The sequence below is a fragment of the Schistocerca americana genome, chromosome 7 (genome assembly GCF_021461395.2).
Source record: "Schistocerca americana isolate TAMUIC-IGC-003095 chromosome 7, iqSchAmer2.1, whole genome shotgun sequence".
NCBI classification, from domain to species: Eukaryota; Metazoa; Arthropoda; class Insecta; order Orthoptera; family Acrididae; genus Schistocerca; species Schistocerca americana.
In genome coordinates this window covers 38345477-38365789 of record NC_060125.1, presented here as the reverse complement: position 1 = coordinate 38365789, position 20313 = coordinate 38345477, and positions in this window count along the sequence as shown.

Here is a 20313-nt window from a genome sequence, read left to right as displayed (position 1 = left end):
ATCTTGACCGTGTGCAACAGATAAAGGCTGATCGGTTAATATTTGCAAGGGAGTTGTTTCGTATCAAATCCAACGAAGCTAATTAGGATGTCAGGCAGCAATAATCTGTACATGCTTTGCCTAAACAGCACGAATGAGGCAGTTACTCCCTGCGTCTGACAAAGTAATAACGGCTAACTCATCACAGGTTGCCCATTAATGTCGTCACACGCCAATATTCTCCGTGTGGCACGGAATGCACAATCCTCACTGCAATCCAAATCGTGGGTGTCCGGCGCTGTTGTCGCGCAATCACGGTGGACAAACGAAAACTCAAAAACACATCAAAGAAATCCCTGAAGTAACACCATTTACGTCTTTGCTGCAGGTCAGGCCCACGGCTTTGGGTGACTCACACACCCGTTAAACAATTGTAAACGCTGTCGGCCGTCCTGACGAAATCCGCGCTGCTCGCTCAGCAGCCAAAAACTTACTTGCTCGGAGTCTCAACACTGACTACTCTCTGGCGCACTGGGTGCTCGACTGTCGATAGTACCTACTGTGAACTGCGTGAGGCAAAGACACATTGTTCTCAACACGTAAGGGGTGGTTAACCCCTTACACGCCCCAGACCAAAGATACGTCGCACAACAGTCAGACCGGCTGCTGTGGTTCCGAGTACTGCTGGCCCACGCCTACCGACCGCGGTATCGGCACCAGGCAGGTGGTCTGCCAGCATCTAATACGCCGCATGACCGTTTCGGACGTTCCCGTCAACAGTCGCTACTATCCGTATCATTTGCAGTGCGCGCAGCCCACATTACCCACACACTTGCTTCTGCGATGACGGTTTTCTCTCTCGTTCGCCGCATAGTGCTGGGATATCTGTCATCCATCTGTTCACTGATGAGGCTGCCTTTGCGCCGGGCGCTATCGTCAACCTTGACAACACCCACCTGTGGGGCATTGATAACCCCCGTAATATGGTGGCAACGGAAACTCAACAACAGTCCACAGTCAGTGTATCGACTGGGATTATTGGCAATTGCCTACTGAGCCTGGAGCTAAGGCACTAGGGTACAAAACGCACATATCCACAGCTGTATTCTCATGTGCGCTTTCAATCATTAAAATCCTCACAGTCAAAGATCTTTTATCTCCACTTCCAAGTGTGTATACATCCCTTGGAACGTATTTCCGGCCATATGCCCATGTGAAACTTTTTACTCATTGTCTTCTCAGAGACGGTACTAAGAACAATGTCCCTGTTTAGCAAAATCCCCCTCTATACGGCTTTAGGGTCTACCTTACAACGAAGCTCACACCGATACTGCATTGAGGAAAACGTATACAGATAGTGAAGGAATTAGCGCGCGCACACACGTGATTCTAATGAAGCGACACTCATGTGGAAAACATGAAGTGCTAAAAACTAGGTCTGCCTCCAACCCTAAAGAATCACTTGTTGCCGACTGACCGCCCCGTCATCCTTTGCTTTGTGGCATCATTTGAATGCAACGCTGGAAATGGAAAAAAGAACACATTGACACCGGTGTGTCAGACCCACCATACTTGCTCCGGACACTGCGAGAGGGCTGTACAAGCAATGATCACACGCACGGCACAGCGGACACACCAGGAACCGCGGTGTTGGCCGTCGAATGGCGCTAGCTGCGCAGCATTTGTGCACCGCCGCCGTCAGTGTCAGCCAGTTTGCCGTGGCATACGGAGCTCCATCGCAGTCTTTAACACTGGTAGCATGCCGCGACAGCGTAGACGTGAACCGTATGTGCAGTTGACGGACTTTGAGCGAGGGCGTATAGTGGGCATGCGGGAGGCCGGGTGGACGTACCGCCGAATTGCTCAACACGTGGGGCGTGAGGTGTCCACAGTACATCGATGTTGTCGCCAGTGGTTGGCGGAAGGTGCACGTGCCCGTCGACCTGGGACCGGACCGCAGCGACGCACGGATGCACGCCAAGACCGTAGGATCCTACGCAGTGCCGTAGGGGAACGCACCGCCACTTCCCAGCAAATTAGGGACACTGTTGCTCCTGGGGTATCGGCGAGGACCATTCGCAACCGTCTCCATGAAGCTGGGCTACGGTCCCGCACACCGTTAGGCCGTCTTCCGCTCACGCCCCAACATCGTGCAGCCCGCCTCCAGTGGTGTCGCGACAGGCGTGAATGCAGGGACGAATGGAGACGTGTCGTCTTCAGCGATGAGAGTCGCTTCTGCCTTGGTGCCAATGATGGTCGTATGCGTGTTTGGCGCCGTGCAGGTGAGCGCCACAATCAGGACTGCATACGGCCGAGGCACACAGGGCCAACACCCGGCATCATGGTGTGGGGAGCGATCTCCTACACTGGCCGTACACCACTGGGGATCGTCGAGGGGACACTGAATAGTGCACGGTACATCCAAACCGTCATCGAACCCATCGTTCTACCATTCCTAGACCGGCAAGGGAACTTGCTGTTCCAACAGGACAATGCACGTCCGCATGTATCCCGTGCCACCCAACGTGCTCTAGAAGGTGTAAGTCAACTACCCTGGCCAGCAAGATCTCCGAATCTGTCCCCCGTTGAGCATGTTTGGGACTGGATGAAGGGTCGTCTCACGCGGTCTGCACGTCGAGCACGAACGCTGGTCCAACTGAGGCGCCAGGTGGAAATGGCATGGCAAGCCGTTCCACAGGACTACATCCAGCATCTCTACGATCGTCTCCATGGGAGAATAGCAGCCTGCATTGCTGCGAAAGGTGGATATACACTGTACTAGTGCCGACATTGTGCATGCTCTGTTGCCTGTGTCTATGTGCCTGTGGTTCTGTCAGTGTGATCATGTGATGTATCTGACCCCAAGAATGTGTCAATAAAGTTTCCCCTTCCTGGGACAATGAATTCACGGTGTTCTTATTTCAATTTCCAGGAGTGTACGATATGCACACCATTTCACTGCGATGAGACGTTAGTAGTGACAGCACACACGACCGTCAGGTACCAGTTCTACAGCGCTGTAAAGCGACCAGTGTGTTCTTTTGAGGAGGACATTAATATTTTGTCCAGCGAGTCTACAAGTACACATTCTCAGAAAGTTTCTAAGTCTTTTCCAAATCGTATGTACTATAATAAAACGACCAAGAAGGACAGTGAACTGCTCCGACTTTCGATGTCGAAGAATCAGTCGTTCCTTGTTCAGTACTCCACCATTTCACTTAAGATGGGTACTGTGAGCAGTGCAGTGTGAAAAGAAATACGGCGAATATAGTCATAATTCCACCATTTACAGAGAGAACTATCTTTTGCTTCCGCTGACTCCTGTCATTGCATGTTGATACATTTTGTGATTAAATTTTGCAAGATCTATCATGACTTTGTCTCCTATATTGTTATATCTGTGAAACGTTATTCACCTGAAAAGGAATCATCAGTAGTTGCAATAATCATATGTGGGCCATCGACAATTTCAGTTATTCACAGCTAGCCATTAAAAATGATACGTAAGGAAGCAAACAGCGATGTGATACTTATTGTGTGTATGCAGTGTAGTAGGAGCAACGCATGATTAAATTTGTAGGTGATTTTGGAGGTATACAGACGATGGAAGTTAGTAGACGTAATGGCATCTCTGAGAGCAAGAAAGGCTCTAAATCTGCTGCACATAGTCGAAATGAACTCGGATGACGGACACGGGTACGTCATTAAATGCTGCTCCAACATTATGTTAGAGTTGATCAGTCGTACGTGCTGGCGAGTGTTGGTCTATCAGCATTCGGAAGGCCACGATCATATGACTTGAGAGGGCGAGATCTGGAGGGCTCACCGACTAGGCTAGCAGCCTAGCACGCTCTGTATCGACGTAGGTCAGATCAGTACGAGCATCGTATGGTCTTGCATTATCTTTTTAAATACAACAGCACGAAGTCATTGAGAATAGGGTTCAGTCATCAGACTAAACAGTATAAAATGGAGCGCATGTTGTCCAAATTACCGGCTGCCACGTTAAACGGACCGCAAGTGACTGTGTTGCGTACCACATAGAACCTCATGCCATGACGTTAGGTGCTGGGCCCATGTGATGATGAGAAATCGCTGTCTGGAAACACTCGTTGTCCTTGGAGGATCCACCCATTGTTACGACCATTGTGATGCAGTACGCAGAATTGGGATTCTTTTTAAAAGATGATGTGATGCCACTCTTGTGCCTAGAGTTGCCGTTGTATGCCACACAGACGGCTCGCATCTCCCCGTTGCCATAAGAAGGGCAGCCGCAAGAATAGCCCTTGGTCGGACGTGTCGATACTTCATTTGCTGCAAAGAAGCTCATATCCCGACACGTAAGGGGACCGTGCCTGTCTGTCGTTACCGACTTCCTGCGGATTTCTGGACTATGCAGAGCCTAGCCAGAAAGGAAACTGACAGAAGCGAGAGCTCCAGATGGCGAAGCGTTTAGATACAATAGCGTTTTTGGCGTGAGTAGAGCGAGGCACGACCCGTTCATGTTAGCGTAGTTTCACGGCAGTGGGTGGCACAGGGGTAAGAGTACAAAACGGTAATCCGAGGTTTGTGAGGATCTTTCCCTATGCCGAAACATTTTTACTTTCCATTTTCACAGTACTTACTTACACTGTAAATAGAACTAATTAGTGTTAAATATATTATATTTGTTATACTTCCATAAAAAGGCAGGAAAAGGAAAGGAAAATATGGGATCCTAAATAAATTTCAAAGTAGATGCCACAAGATGTACACAAGAAACTCGTACATACAATTAGATACTTCCATTATTTTATAGTTGATTATTTGCGTGTGCTTGGGTGATATTCAGCCTAAAAACAGGGCAAGCAGTAATTTTCTCGGCATCTTCCACACCGTTATTGAGACGCAGTTTTAAAGTTACGTAGTTTTTTGAAACTTTCTATAGAAAAGCAAACTTGGTTTGCATTCACAAACGATTTGTCTTCGGCCTGCAATCTCACTGACTACAGTAGAACTGTCTTTACATCACGTCGACCGAATTCCGTACCATTCGGCTAATACCTTCAGCCGATGTTGTCGATGTCCAGCACAGTCAGTAGACCTCAGTTGACTAATTTTCTGTAGCTTTATGTACACTCATGCTCATAAATTAAGGATAATTGCAGGATGTGGCACTACACAAATCTGGAGCTAATAGCATAGGCACATAGAGAACACACACGACACAGATGTGTAACTCCACGGTATTAGTGATAAGTTGAGAAAACCGTCCTGAAACACATGTGCTACAAAACGCCACTGTTTGCTGCGCACGTACCCCGACAATATGGAATATTATCACCATGCACACGTACACAGGCCGCACAACGGCTTGGCATACTCTGGATCAGGTGGTCGAGCATCTGCTTGGGTATAACCTCCCATTCTTGCACCAGTGCCTGTCGGAGCTCCTGAAGTGTCGTAGGGATTTGAAGACGTGCAGTGATACATCGACCGAGAGCATCCCAGACGTGCTCGATGAGGTTTTGGTCTGGAGAACATGCAGACCACTCCATTCGCCTGATATCTTCTGTTTCAAGGTACTCCTCCACAAAGGCAGCTCGGTGGGGCCGTGCGTTATCATCCATCAGGAGGAAGGTGGGACCCACTGCACCCCCTGAAAAGGCGGACATACTGGTGCAAAATGACGTCCCAATACAACTGACCTGTTACAGTTCCTCTGTCAAAGACATGCAGGGATATACGTGCACCAATCATAATCCCACCCCACACCATCAAACCACGACATCCATACAGATCCCTTTCAAGGACATTAAGGGGTTGGTATCTGGTTCCTGGTTCACGCCAGATGGAAACCCGGTGAGAATCACTGTCCAGACTATACGTGGACTCGTCTGTGAACCTGGGACCACTGTTCCAATGACCATGTACTGTGTTCTTGACACAAGGCTTTACGGGCTCTCCTGTGACTAGGGGTCAGTGAATGCATCTTGCAGGTCTCCGGGTCAATACACAATGTCTGTTCAGTCGTTTGTAGACTGTGTGTCTGGAGACAACTGTTGCAGTGGCTGCGGTAAGATCCCAAGCATAGGCTATCAGCAGTACTCCGTGGCCGTCTGCGGGCACCGATGGTGAGATATCGGTCTTCTTGTGGTGTTGTCCACTGTGGACGTCCCGTACTGTAGCGCCTGGACACGTTTACTGTCTGCTGGAATCGTTGCCATAATCGTGAGATCACACTTTGTGGTACACGGAGGGCCTGTGCTACGACCTGCTGAGTTTAACCATCCTCCAGTCTCCCTAGTATTCTACCCCTCATAACGTCATCATTATGTGTTCTTTGAGCCATTTTCAACACACGGTCACCATTAGCACGCCTGAAAACGTCTGCACACTTACTCGCTGCACCGTACTGTGACATGCACCAACACAACTCCGCGTATGTGGACTGCTGCCAGCGCCACCGTGCGACGACCGCAGGTCAAATGCACCGCATGGTCATACCCCCAGGTGATTTAAACCGGCAAACCGCTCACCAGAGCGTTGTTTCCCCATGCATCAGCATTATTCTTAATTTATGAGCATGAATGTAGCTTACAAGGTCGCTGTTCCCCGAAAATGTTACCAAAATTTTTGAGTCTACGAACATGTCTTTCAGACATTGAGTTAGGCACAACTGACAACGTACAGACTGTCGGTACTGATGCACATCTGTTGACTTGGATGATCGTACTTTGTATTTCTGAGTGTTGTAGTCCCACGCACAAACCATTTTAAATATGCTCTTCGTCGCCCAGTCAGTGATATCGCGAGAAATGGAGCCGTCTACGCAAAGATATCCATATGTTGTTCTTCCTTGGCGCTTCTTCCTCATGGCTTGTATGCTGGTCAAGGAACAATCCTTCCATTGGATGACGACGTCTCCTAATCCCCCTCAATACTTTCAAACTAAAATACAATCCCTATGTTGGTCATAGTAGTTTCTACATACCGGGTAGTTACAATTAAAGCTGAGATGCTCACAGAGGTCCATCGCGATCTGTAATTATCGTATGGGAGCGTTAATACGGAACTTATTTATGCTAGAAAAAAAAAAAAAACAGTTGGCCACCATGCGCAAATCTGGCTCTTCGAATGCAAGAAAGATGTATAGAAATGTTTCCATGTGTAATGTATTAAGGATGAGACGTGGACAGAAAGGTGAAGCAAGTGATAATGACATAATGTTGATTTTGTTAGTAATAGCCACTTGCGCAGTTTGTTCAATATAAGCACAAGAAACGTCGTCCATCTGCTGTACAGCGCTAGATTTACACCTGGTGACCAAAACTGGAACTAATTTTTCACAGCGTAAATCGGTTCCGCATTAACACATTAACATACCTACCAAGTTCGTCTGGCATACAATAATTAAAACCATCTCTGGATTTCCGTGAGTAGCTACACTTTAATTGTAACCACCTAGTGTTTAAGTGTACAGTTATCGAAAAGTCTGTACTTACAGTTTCTACAACATTTTTCTTTATGATATCTTTTTTCGTTTCATTACAGTTACTAAAGCGTCTTTCGCTTCTTAAATTGTCTTCATTTACAACTTCGTTACCACTGCGCATTACATCAGTAAAATGTAACTCTGAAAATTCTCTACCAAAAACAATAGTAATAGCTAATAATCTAATGCAGTGGACTACATTAAAGAATTCCGATAAACAGCAAAACTCCAGAGAAAGTTCAAAAATCCTAATATTTCCATTGGAAGATGTCTTACCTTACAAAATTATTCTTCTCCATCAATCTGTTGATTGATTGGAAGCTTTCCAACAGGATCTATTAACAGCTAATTTCTTCACCTCTGCGTATTTGGAGCCACGTACATTACATGCAGGGAATCTCGTTGTGCTTTGTTATGGGAGCAGCCCACTCATGTCTTAATCGCTCTGTTGTTATCAAATGGTTCAAATGGCTCTGAGCACTATGGGACTCAACTGCTGTGGTCATAAGTCCCCTAGAACTTAGAACTACTTAAACCTAACTAACCTAAGGACAGCACACAACACCCAGCCATCACGAGGCAGAGAAAATCCCTGACCCCGCCGGGAATCGAACCCGGGAACCCGGGCGTGGGAAGCGAGAACGCTACCGCACGACCACGAGATGCGGGCTCTGTTGTTATCCTAAAAACGTATATTCACCAGTTGATGGTTTTATCTGTTCATATGATCTTTAACAGGCGTCTCCAGCACTATACCCCAATTGTTTCAAGGAATTTCATTTGATTTCTGTCTATTGTCTATGTTTCACAGCCGTATAGGGCTACGCTCCAAATGCAGATTTTAGCCGCCTTTTTTTCTCACTCTATTATTTATGTTGTTTGAAAAAAACTTTGTTCTTTTCTAGTGAAGACCGCTTTTGCTACATGATGGAAGCACGTCCGAAGAAAACATTGCAGCGTTCGTCTTAACAGTACAGGCGCTGCAGTACTGTATTTAACCCGCCTATGCCAGACAGTGACTTTAAGTTAGAATGTTCTCCAGTCTACGGAAATTACGTGGCGGGTGAACGAGTACCGGCTGTGGCAGGCAGGGAAGGCGACGCACGGAAGTCTGGCTCTGGCCGTGAGTCGTAAGCGGCAAGTCCGGGTTCCACTCCTACTACGGCACTAATTTTCACTGTCGTCATTCTCTTATTCAGCTGATGATCTTTCGTATTCACAAAAAAAGTAAGCTGGCTATTATTTCAAAAGTAATCACCGTAACTGTTGATACATTTATCGCACTCCACCTTCAAGGAAAAAAATATTTGCTGTTGCCTCTTGACCATAATAGTACCCGGGCGTGCACCTCTTTGTGCGAAGCAAATCGATTGCCACGAATGCCTTTCTTCAGAGCTCAAAAAGTAAATCGAACGGGCAGAGAGATCGGGACTGTGTAGAGGATGTGTAAGAATATTGCAGCAGAATTTCTGCAGCGTATTCGAAAGAACCTTGACAACGCGTGGACGGGCATCTTGCTGGCAGGTTTTTTCCCTCCGCTGCAGAAGTTTCACTGGAAAGCCGTTACACACCCTCAGTACTGTCTCGATCTCTCCCCATGAGCTTTAATATTCTTTTGAGTGCTGAAAAAAATATTCGTCGCCGTACATTTCTTTCGGAGAAAGTTCCGTTGGCTAGAGAAAACATTTTTCCATGAAGGCCCTGACCATCTTGTCTCCAGTGGCATAATTGTATTAACAGTTCTTGCGCCTGGCAGTGGGTACTTGGTATGGCAGCAGATGTTAGGGTTCCTTCCCGTTCAAGTCGTTGCAAGAATGATTGTTTAAATGCTTCTCTGCATCTGTCTAATCTCGCCTTCACATTCCCTTTGGGAGCGATACACAGAGGGACGGAGCATATCTCTACATACTTCACTTAGTACTATTTGCTACGGGTCCTACACGCTACAGACTACCAGTCTGTGGACTGTATGAATTTCCTAAGTATCCTGTCAATGGACCGAAATGTTCCACCTGCCATACTTACACTATGTGATCAAAAGTAACCGGACACCTGGCTGAAAATGAGAAGTTCATGGCGCTCTCCATCGATAATGCTGGAACTCAGTATTGTGTTGGCCCATCCTTAGACTTGATGACAGCTTCCACTCTCGCAGCCATACGTTCAATCAGGTGCTGGAAGGTTTCTTGGAGAATGGCAGAGCATTCTTCACGGAGTGCTGCATTCAGGAGAGGTATCGATGTCGGTCGGTGAGGCCTGACATGAAGTCGGCGTTCCAAAACATCCCAAATGTACACTATAGGATTCAGCTTAGGACTCTGCGCAGGTCCGTCCATTACAGGGCTGTGATTGTCGCGTAACCACTCCGCCACAGGACGTGCATTATTAACAGGTGTTCGATCATGTTGAAAGATGCAATCGCCATCCCCGAATTGCTCTTCAACAGTGGGAAGCAAGAAGGTGCTTAAAACATCAATGTAGGTCCGTGCTGTGACAGTGCCACGGAAAACAACAAGCGGTGCATGCCCTATCCATGAAAAACACGACCGCACCATAACACCACCGCTTCCGAATTTTACTGTTGGCACTACACACGCTGGCAGATGACGTTCTCTGGGTATTCGCCATACTCACACCGTGCTATCCGATCGCCACAGTGTGCACCGTGATTCGTCACTCCACACGTTTTTCCATTGTTCAATCGTCCATTGTTTATGCTCCTTACACCAAGCGAGGCGTCGTTTGGTATTTACCGACGAGACGTGTGACTTATGAGCAGCCGATCGACCATGACATGAAAGTTTTCTCACCTCCCGCCTAACTATCATAGTACTTGCAGTGGATCCTGATGCAGTCTGGAATTCCTGTGTGATGCTCTGGATAGATGTCTGCCTATGAAACATTACGACCCTCTTCAACTGACTGCGGTCTCTGTCAGTCAACAGACGAGGTCGGCCTATTCGTTTTTGTGCTGTATGTGTCCCTTCACGTTTCAACTTGACTATCACATCGGAAACAGTGCAGCTAGGGATATTTAGGAGTATGGAAATCTCGCGTACAGACGTATGACACAAGTGACACCCATCAGCTGACCACATTCCAAGGCGGTGAGTTCCGCGCAGCGTCCCATTCCGCTCTCGCACGATGTCTACTGACTACTGAGGTCACTGATGCGGAAAACCTGGCAGTAGGTGGCAGCACAATGCACCTACTGTGAAAAACGTATGTTTTTGGGGGTGTCCGTATACTTTTGTGCGATCAAAATCGTAATTCATAACTCCAGTTCATATTCCTGCTAAGAGCTACATGCAGGCATTTGGAATGAGCTGCTTGATTACAATTGTGAGAATTGTGTGATAACAATTTTAGTCATAGAATAAAACATTTCTGAGTTTTGTGACTGGCACAATTTCACGGTTTCGAACATACGAAACAAATACATTTTTTCAATTAGTACTGTATTATAGACAGCTGCGTTTGGCCATACACAAAAATTCTGAGGTTGCCGTTAATGTTGTCTGACGCATCGTTAGTATAGGATGTTTCACAATTCCTATGACAGGATTTTACAGGCTGTAAACGGGACTTGGTAGATAAAGTTTTAATAAGGAACCCATGTCCTGAAATCTACCGGTTGGACGTGGAAGTAATTTGAGGGTGGAATCACTTTTAAATCTGCCGCTTCACGGCGCTCACACAGAGCGGGGCCCCTTGCCGCCGGCAGTGTTCCGAGTAAAAGTCGTGGGGTTCTCTTCCACGTGGCGAAGGACGTGAGGAGGTAGCTCTCTCTCGGCGCGTCTGCGGAGCGCCAACGACAAACGCCTGCGAGCCGACCTCGCCAGCTTATCGCGGGCGTCGTCATAGTCGGACGAAAGTTCTATGTGACGTCATAATTACAACAGGGTGTGGCGACGGTGCCCTCGTCTCAGTTTGTGTCCCTGCTGTGAAACGGGAAATTTGAAAGTGATCCCACCTTCAAACTTATTTTACATCCAAATGGCACGTGGACAATGGTTACTAATCAAATTTTTAACTACCAAGAGACCTCTGCAACACGTAAAAGTCTGTAACAGGAATTGTGAAACAAAGTGTATGCAACATGAATAAGCATTAGTGTGGTTCCATGTCATACGCTTTCCGGAAGTGAGGATATTCTGTATCCCGCCTGATTGCTTTGATCAATGCTTCGAAATGTCATTTGAGGAAAGTGCAAGCTGGGATTCGCATGAACGATATTTTCGGAAACCACGCTGTTTGACATGTATGAGGTAATTCTGTTAGAGATAAATCATTTCGTTTCAGCTCACAGTTGTCCACTGCTTCAATGTGATCTTCTCATTTTACTTTATGGTCCTGCTGTGTATTATTGTCATCCAAAATCTCCAATTTTTCTGCATTCTTTTTATCAAGGGTATGGGCGCAAGTCTTAAAAATCTCGTCTCCGTAGCTTCTAATTCCCTTTAGGCTCCTTTCTTTTGTTGTACAGTGCTCGCGGCCTTAATTAACAGGGACGGCTACTATCAGCTTATATAGCTGTGTTGATTTGTGTGTTTTCCCCATTAACTCCGTGTTAGTTGTTCAAATTTGCATATTTGATCATTTTATTTGTAATCTCCATTCTCTCCACGTACCAGAGTAAGTAGGCTAAGTAATTTAAACTCCGTACGTTTTCTACGAATTTATCATTTACACCTAATTTCGTCCTGAACATTCTCGCTGCTAGCTTGCACGGTGTCAAATTTTACTAGCATATTATCCGTAGATTTTGAATTCTTTTAATAAGAAGCTTTGAATATCATTTATCTTAAATGATTTTCTATAGTTTTCCCTTGAACATACAAAAATGTATCTCCTCACAATCTTTACACAAGAAAATAGTTGACAGTATAGCGCAGCTGAGCTTAATGTTGTGTGCCAACAAAATTCGTTGTTGTGGGAACCTGCACCTAAAATGTAATCTAAAACTTGGCGAGATGCTCTGTCAACCGAAATGAGGCTACTTCCTGTATGTACAGTAGTTTTCGCACAGTCGTCTTCCGAAGTCTCAGAATATTTTGGTAGAAAATATGTAATCAAAATTGAAAGATAAGCGTTTCTGGGGTGTTTATATTGCAATGAACTTCTATGTAGAACAACTACATCCCTGTCGATGGAGCAATGCCTTCGAAATGCACGCTGGAGGAGTACTAAACACGATACTGGGAAAGCACCAGACTGATTTTACTATCGAGTTTTCCATCTATTGCACCGTCTGTGATTTGTCAAGCATTGCCACTATGGTTACCATGAAAGTTGTATGGAGGTAGCTTGATTGTTCAAGGTGAATACGAAACATACAGTGATCGTAAGCTGACGTAATAAAGATGGCATCAGCCTTCGCAGCGGACAACCTAGGCAAAAGAATTCGCAGTGAGAAGGGGAAGTATACGGGCACGGCCGCCGCGCCCAGCACGCGCTGCCGCTCTGTCGTCGCTCTATGGCCGAAGCATCTTTCGCTGCGGTCGTTCCGTGGCGCACTTTTCCCCCCGGGAGGCTTACCTTCAACCACGCACCCTATAGCAGTAAAATATGCTACTGCCTAGGCTTCTCGCTTCCAAATAAAACTGCTGTCGTTTTTTCCAATTTATCAACAACATCTTACTTTTCTCCTTTTATCTTTCTTCTTCTTCTTCTTCTTCTTCTTCTTCTTCCCCTTCTTCTTCTTACTCTTCCTCTTTTTTCTTTTTCATGCATGAGTTAGCCTACTTATGATGTGGACATTCCATCTAGTCTGCAATGGTCTTGTAACAGGCAGTCAAATGAAATCGAGACACACGAGAAAACGTAAGTAAACTGTTTCTTTTTTCAAAACTATTAGTCCTACAGAAACAGTGAATATGATTTTTTTGTAGGAAATTTAATGTAGTTAACTTTCGTACTGGGATAAGTTTTTGGGGGAAGCTAACATTCTCGAGTTATTAAAGAAAAATGAGTTTGAAAGACACTTTTGTGTCTAGCGGAACATATCGCAGTACAAAATTGAACTACATTAAAGTTCCTACAAAAAGGTTTTGCTCGTTTTTTATGTAATACTAGCGAGCGAGAGGATATGAAAATCGTGCGCTTGGTGTTTGAAAGCATTTAGGGTTGCCTTGGGCAGGAAATGCTGCAAAATCCTTCATATGAGACGCAGAAAATAAAATTTTTGTTGCCCCTGGAAACCACTAAATAGGCAAACTGCAACAGGGGCTCGGTTCCATGCACCGAGATGGTCGCTTAGTAAGGAGCGCCTGGTCCCCGGCACGATTTGTGTCGAGGTCCGGTGAACCGGCCAGTCCGTGGATAGTTTTTAGGCGGTTTTCCATCTGCCTCGGCGAATGCGGGCTGGGTCCCCTTATTCCGCCTCAGATACACTATGTCGGCGATTGCTACGGAAACAAGTTCTGCACGTACGCGTACACCACCATTATTCTACCACGCAATCATAAGGGTTACACTCGTCTGGTGTGAGACGTTCCCTGGGGGGCCACCGGGGGCCGAACCGCACAATGACCCTGGGTTCGGTGTGGGGCAACGGAAGGGTGAAGTGGACTGCGGTAGCCGTCGTGGGGTTGCGGACCACTGCGGCTGCGCCGGGGACGGAGCGTCTCCGTCGTTTCTAGATCCCCGGTTAACATACAATACAATATAGATGCCACCCATACTATGTATGTTTGATCTGTTCTCACATTTTGTAGTGCGCCTACTTGTTTATAAGCCCACATATGTCTAGTAAAATTTCGACAATGTCACGTCATTCAAGCATACCGGACATATTGTGATATTTCGCCCTTGCAGTTCACAATGGCTACAAAGCTGAAATCGCGGTAGTGTGAAACAAGTGAACGTTAAAATGTCCAATCACATAGCAGAAATTTGGTTAAGAAGGTTCCTCAGTTAGCTTACTTAAACGGCAGCCAGTGGCAAGGCACATCAGTTATCAGTAACGTGACAGCCGCACAGCCCGAACGTTAGCAGCGGAGAACAGGACGTGGTCTACCCAGTAGCGGGCGGGCGAACACACCCCCGTGCGTGCCGGCAGCCCATTTCCCTCCCGGCCGGGGCAAGGGGCAGCGCGCGGAATTAACCGGCTCTGCTCCACCCCGTGCCTTGGCGTGCAGGAGTTACTTCGTTCCATCGGTAAATATGAATGAACTAATTTTACCCCAGTGGTCTCTCCAACCATATGAGCATTACAGGAGTAGAAAGATGTAAGTTAACGTTAACTAGACACGACAGATTCCAGAGCGTAGGACGGGCAGCAATGGTTACACAGTATTACGCAATAAAGACAGTGTAAAGCGCAGGTGAGACAGCAGCGAACTCTTGCGCAATTTCTGTAAGTAAGTGCATTTCTCAGCACCATACAATCAGACGTTCAAGGAGAGCAGTAGATACATGAAAGCCTGCTGTAGATACACAAATGTTACACGTATGTACAGCTTGTGCACATACACTGGCGGGGAAAAATCTCAGCAACAAAAGAATAATTAATCTAGAGAAATGAAATTTCTGGAATACATTTGTCCAGGAAACATTTTCAAGTGATTAACATTCCAAAATCACAGGTTAAGGTAAACGCGAGATAAGTCACTGAAAATGTGACATGCTCGTTCATTAATAACCGGTTTAGCCACCAGAATGTTGAACGCCAGCAAGCAAACGTGCATGCATCGTGTTGTACTGGTTCCGGATGTCTGTTGATGGGATGGAGGTCCCTGCCCTGCCCTGCCCTGCCCTTTATCAGTCAACACAGCGATGGGTAATGCTATTTGTGGATGACTATGGAGTTGTCGTCCGATAATACCCCCTATGTGCTCCACTGGAGACAGATATGACGAACAAGCAGGCCGAGGCAACATGTTGACAATCTGTAGAGCACATTGGGCTACGACGGCGGCATATGGGCGACCGTTATTCTGTTGGAAAGAACCCCCTACAACGCTGTTCACGAATAGCAGCACATTACGTCGAATCACTAGATTGACGTGCAAATTTGCAGTAAAGGTGCGTGGTACAACTACGTGGAACAGCACTCCAGACCATATCTCCAGGTGTTGGTCTATTGTGTCCAGCACGCATACAGCTCTGTTGCAGGCCCTCAAGTCGCCTACTCCTAACCAACGCACGACCCTCACCGGCGCCGAGTTCAAAAGGTTCAAATGGTTCAAGCACTATGGGACTTAACGTCTGAGGTCTTCACTCCCCTAGACTACTTAAACCTAACTAACCTAAGGACATCACACACATTCATGCCCGGGGCAGGATTCGAACTTGCGACCGTAGCAGCAGCGCGGTTCCGGACCGAAGCGTCTAGAACAACTCGGCCACAGCGGCCGGCTGGTACCGAGTCAGAAACTGCTCTCATCAGAAAGCACCACAGATCTCCTCCCTGCCCTCCGATGACCTCTCGCTTGACACCACTGAAATCTCAAATGGCTGTGGTTTGGGGTCGATGGAATGCACGCTACAGTGCGCTTGGCTCGAAGCTGTCCTTCAAGTAAACCATTTGTAACAGTTTGTTGTGACACTGTGGCGCCGACTGCTGCTCAGATTGCTGCTGCGGTGGGCCGGAGCCGTACGCCCCCTCGGTGGTGTCACGTGGCCGTCCGAATCGCCATCTTCTCACGACCGTACATTCTCGTGTCCACCGCAGCCAGGGATCGTGTACAGTGGATACATTCCGGCCAAGTCTTTCTACAATATCTCTTAATTCGATTACACTCCATTACAACTGTTTCACTTTCGTCGATGTTCATCTCATAATCTCTTTTCGAGACAGTATACATTGCGTTCAATAGCTCTCCTAAGTGCTTTGCCACCGGCGAGCCTCAAGGTTCTTTTTACGTCTCCCTGAGCTTTCCTTGCCTTTCCAAATTTCTCCTTAGTTTCTTTCACATCTCGTTGTTCAACGCACAGACTGAATAACATTGGCGATACTTAAAAACCCCATCTTACTGTTCTCTCAAATTCTGCTCCCTTTTATGTTCTTGGTGTCTTTTATATAGCCTGGCTACTTTATAAAGCGAATAACATTTCTTTCCCTGAATTTTATCTCTGCTAACTTCAAAATATCGAATAGTGTATTATAGACAACATTATAAAAAGTTTTCCAAAACCTACATCAACACCTTCAGACATACTCCGCAAGTCACTATAAGGTGCGTGGCGGGAGGTACCTTGTACCACTACTAGTCACTTCCTTTCGTGTTTCACTCGCAAATGGAGCGAGGGAAAACCGACGAGCCGTGATATCTTCGTGGTCCTTACATGAAATGTACAGAGTGAAAATCTACATCTACATGGATACTCTGGAAAAATCACATTGAAGTGCCTGGCACAGGGTTCATCGAACCACCTTTACAATTCTCTTTTATTCCAATCTCGTATAGCGCGCGGAAAGAATGAACACGTATATCTTTTCGTACCAGCTCTGATTTCCCTTATTTTATAGTGGTGATCGTTCCGCCCTATGTAGGTCGGTGCCTACAAAATATTTTCGCATTCGGAGGAGAAAGTTGCTGACTGGAATTTCGTGAGAAGATTTCGTCGCAACGAAAAACGCCTTTGTTTTAATGATTTCCACCCCAAATCCTGTATCATTTCTGTGACACTCTCTCCCATATTTCTCGATAATACAAAACGTGCTGCCTTTCTTTGAACTTTTTTGATGTAGTCGTCAGTCCTATCTGGTAAGGATCCCACACCGCGCAGCAGTATTCTAGAGGAGGACGGACAATCGTAGTGTAGGCAGTCTCCTTAATAGGTCTGTTAAATTTTCTAAGTGTCCTGCCAACAAAACGCAGCTTTTGGTTAGCCTTCCCCACAACATTTTCTATGTGTTCTTTCCAATTTAATTTGTTCGTAATTGTAATACCTAGGTATTTAGTTGAATTTACGACTCTTAGATTAGACTGATTTACCGTGTAACCGAAGTTTAACGAGTTCCTTTTAGTACTCACGTGGATGACTTCACACTTTTCGCTCTTTAGGGTCAAATTATTGAACTATACGAAAAAAACGTAAATTAGTTACAAACTGCGGCGTGCACATACTTTGTTCAACATGTAAACGTCACTACAAAAATTCGAATTTGTGTTATGGCATATTCGATATGCCTGCCATCATTGGCGATGACGTGGCGCAAACGAATATCGAAATTCTGCACGACCCGCGGAATTTTGGGAACATCGATGCTGATGACGACCTGCTGAATGGCTGTTTTCAGTTCAGGAATAGTTTTGAGGTTATTGCTGTACACCTTGACTTTAATATCCTCCCAAAACCTTCATGTAACGTTTGGTAGTCACCGTGCCAATGACTGGGTGTTGTGTGCTGTCCTTAGGTTAGTTAGGTTTAAGTAGTTCTAAGTTCTAGGGGATTGATGACCATAGATGTTAAGTCGCATAGTGCTCAGAGCCTTAGTGAGAGGCTCACCGTGCCATGGAGGAACACCACACCGATATTTCCGTGACTGGACACTGCACGCCACACAGTCACCTGTTGAGGGTGAAGCGACTATTTGACCGCGAAATGCCAAGTTCCCCAAATGCTCCTGATTCGCTTAATGGTGAACCCATCCAACCGAAAATGGCTTCGTCGCTAAACCAAATCACGCGGGTCCCACCATGGCCCGCGGAAGACCGTGCAGTTTGAACTTCCTAACGCAAACCTTTCAGAAGATATGACCATTTTCTTCCATATAGTTCAGTAATTGTCAGCCTGTATGTAGACAATAGTAGAATCGTTCTGCAGTTACCTTCAAATGCCGATTCTCTAAATATTCTGATAGTGTTCGTCGAAACGGACGGAGAAGCTCATCTGAGTTCCCGAAACCTCTCCAGAAAACTTTCGTTTAGATCGAATCTACCGGTAACAAATGCAGCAGCTCACCTCTGAATTGCTTCAATATCTTCCTTCAATCCGACCTGGAGCGAATTCCAAACACTTGAGGAATTCTCAAGAATAGCTGACACTAGTGTCCCGTGTGTATTCTCCTGTGCAGATGAACCACACTTTACTGGAATTCCCCAAGTAAAGCGAAGTCGACTTTTCGCCTTCCCTACCACAGTCCTGACATGCTCTTTTCACTTCGTGTCGCTTCGCAACATCACGTCGATATTTGTAAACGACGTGACCGTGTCAAATATGACACTGCTAATGCTATATCCCAACATTTACGGTTTGTTTTTCCTACTTGTCCGCATTAACTTACATTTTTCTACATTTAGAGCTAGCTGCCATTTATTACACAAACTAGAAGTTTAGTCTAAGAAATCTTGTATCCTCCTACAATTATTCACCTTCAGCACCTTCCTATACTTCACAGCATCATCAGCAAACAACAGCAGATTGCCACCTATCCTCTCCGCCACATCGTGTATGTATATAGAAAAATCTCGGATCCCTGGAGCACCCTTGACGGGTCCTATCACGTGTCCCTGGAGCACTCTTGACGATACGCTCGTGTATGACGAACATTTGCCGTCGAGTCACTCGCATATCTGGGAGCCTATTCTATATGTTTGTACATTTCCGAAAATCGATAAATATCGAACCTGCTTGTTACCTTTGATTATTATTTCGCCTTTTATTATTAGTTCGCAGTATTGTATGTGAGAAAAGTGCAAGCTGAGTTTCGCACGAGCGATGCTCTCTAAAACCATGCTGATTCGCGGGCATAACATCTCGGTCCGAACAACATTTACTGTATTCGAACTGAGAATATGTTCAAGGATTCCGCAATAAACAGAAGTTAGGGATATTGGTTTGTAATTTTACGGGTCCGTTTGTTTGTCCTTCTTACATACAGGACTCAGTTGCCCTTGTCCGCAGCTCGTGGTCTCGCGGTCGCGTTCTCGATTCCCGAGCACGGGGTCCCTGGTTCGACACCCGGCGGGGTCAGGGATTTTCACCTGCCTCCTCATAACTGGGTATTTGTATTGTCCTCATCATTTCATCATCATTCATGAAAGTGGCGAGATTGGACTGAGCGAAGGTGGGAATGTGTACGAGCGCTGAAAACCACTCAATTGAGCGCACCACAAACCAATAACCACCACCACCACCACCATCATCATCATCATCATCATCATAATCATCATCATGAGTAGTTGCTCTTCTCTCCAGTCGCTGGGGACTTTTCGCAGGGCGAGAGATTCGCGACAATTGCAAGCTACGTAATGGGCCAATGCCGTAGAGTACTGTTTATAAAACAGAATTAGGATACAATCCGGACCAGACTATTTTAGTTGATTTTCTACGATAAGTATGCTTGCTACCAAGTAGTCAGTACGGGAGTCTGAGCGATGATCAAACAACGGTGTGCTTGTACGATTTTCCTGCATGGGGGATTTCTTAAACACGAAATTTAAAACTTCGGCTTTCGTTTTGGTATGTGCAACTGCCACTCCAGACTAATCAACGAGTGACTGGATTGTAACATTAGACCTGCTTAGCGATTTTACAAAGGGCCAGAATTTTCTCAAGTTCTCGGCCAGATCTTTTGCTAAGTGTGACGGATGGTCGTTTATGCATGCCTCGTTCTGGATCTCTTCAAAGACACAAGAATCTCTGTTAACCTTTGACTGCTGTCATTTGCGGATTCTCTTTTAAAACGAGAGTACAACAGCTTTTGCTTCTTCAGCATCTTCTGAATTAGGTTGTTAAACGAAATGTAAACGTTGTATTGTGTTGTATGTTAACCAGGGACCTAGAAACTACGGAGAGGCTCCGTCCCCGCCGCAGCCGCAGTGGTCCGCAACCCCACGACGGCTACCGCAGTCCACTTCACCCTTCCGTTGCCCCACACCGAACCCAGGGTCATTGTGCGGTTCGGCCCC